Below are 1,455 nucleotides of genomic sequence, written 5' to 3'. Positions count from 1 at the left end.
ACTAAAATATTACAATCACTAAATTTAAGCAACTATTAATTAGCAAATATAGGAGACACTTTTTAATATTTTGTCAGGACAATCTCAAGATACTACAATCAATAGAAATATAACGGAATGACAAGCTTATTCAACCTCGTGAAACAAGTAACATCAATAACAAAATGAAATATGCAATTAGCAAAAGTAACATAGGTAACTATTCCTCTATGCATATGAAAATAACAATACATTCAACGAATATTGAAAATGAAAAAAATTCGGGCTTCACTATTTTTTATTTCAAGTAGTGAAAAATTGAAGCAAAGCACACTGAAAAATATTTTCGAGTAATGTAAATTTTTTGAGTTATGTGAATATGAGTGTTGTTGGGGTGGGATCATAAGTCACATTTGTCATTTTCTAAAAAATGACTTCCCTTGGCCTATGAGGGAAGTCATTTTCCCTCAAATTGAGGAAAATGAGTTGTCGTGGAAAATGCTTTCCAAACATTTTATTGCAACCAAACAAGGAAAAATAGGAAAATATTTTCTAGAAAATATTTTCCATCCTACCAAAATACCCTAAGTCATCAATATTTGGATGGGCTTGTGAGGGTCTTTGTTGCTAGGAAGCTGTTTGTTTATCTGATTTGAAATTTGGTGTTCCACAATTTTGGTTCTAAAATCCAGGTGGACCTTGTACTGATTATTTTTGAAAGCTTTGAAGATTTTCAGCACCACTAGTATTACTCCATTGAAAGCCTGGATGTTTCTGTGCCAAGGGACTACCAAAAGAGTATGACTTATATCCGAGGACATTAACATGTTCATCCTTCTGATTTGTCGCTTGACATTCATGGTTAAGATAATTTCCTCCACAAATGCCACAAGTCTCAACTTGAACTGTCTGATGCACATTCACCTGAAAAGATTCAAACTTTTGTACCAAAGAACCAATTTGTTGTGTTAGTGTATTTAAAGCATCTTCTAGATTTATCGTAGTAGCATTTTTGATGACTATGCGATCAGATGGCCATTGATAGCATTTTCTAAGACTTCATTCGTCATTTACAGTGCTTCCTCTGTGGTTTTACCCATGATAGAGCCTCCTGCAGCTACATCTATAACATTTCTAGAAGAAGGCTTTAGTCCATGATAAAAAATATATAATTGCATATTTTCAGGTATGCCATGATGTGGACATTTTCTTAACATTACTTTGAATCTTCCCAAACCTAATAAACTGATTCAATTTTAGTCTGTAAGAAATTAGAAATTTCTTGTCTTAACTTTGTAGTTTAGCTGGAGAAAAATATTTGTTTAAAAATTTCTGAGTCATCTGATCCCATGTGGTAATAGACCCTTGAGGTAAACTTTGCAACCAAGTTTTGGCATCTCCTTTTAAAGAAAAAGGAAATAGCCTTAAATTCATTGCTTCAGGAGAGACTCCGTTGTATTTAGCAGTTTCAACTAA

General features: G+C 32.9%; 1 non-coding gene across 1 annotated transcript; it reads left to right on the top strand.

Moving 5' to 3' along the window:
* The first annotated feature begins 1,167 nt into the window (after positions 1-1,167).
* LOC124890304 lies at positions 1,168-1,273 on the top strand. Its single transcript, XR_007049102.1, has one exon. It is a non-coding gene; the product is annotated as a small nucleolar RNA R71 (small nucleolar RNA).
* Positions 1,274-1,455: the final 182 nt, after the last annotated feature.

Source organism: Capsicum annuum, unplaced genomic scaffold (assembly GCF_002878395.1).
Source record: "Capsicum annuum cultivar UCD-10X-F1 unplaced genomic scaffold, UCD10Xv1.1 ctg15001, whole genome shotgun sequence".
In the NCBI taxonomy this organism is placed as follows: Eukaryota; Viridiplantae; Streptophyta; class Magnoliopsida; order Solanales; family Solanaceae; genus Capsicum; species Capsicum annuum.
The sequence above is the reverse complement of the archived record's forward strand: the minus strand, read 5'-3'. Positions and strand labels throughout refer to the sequence as shown.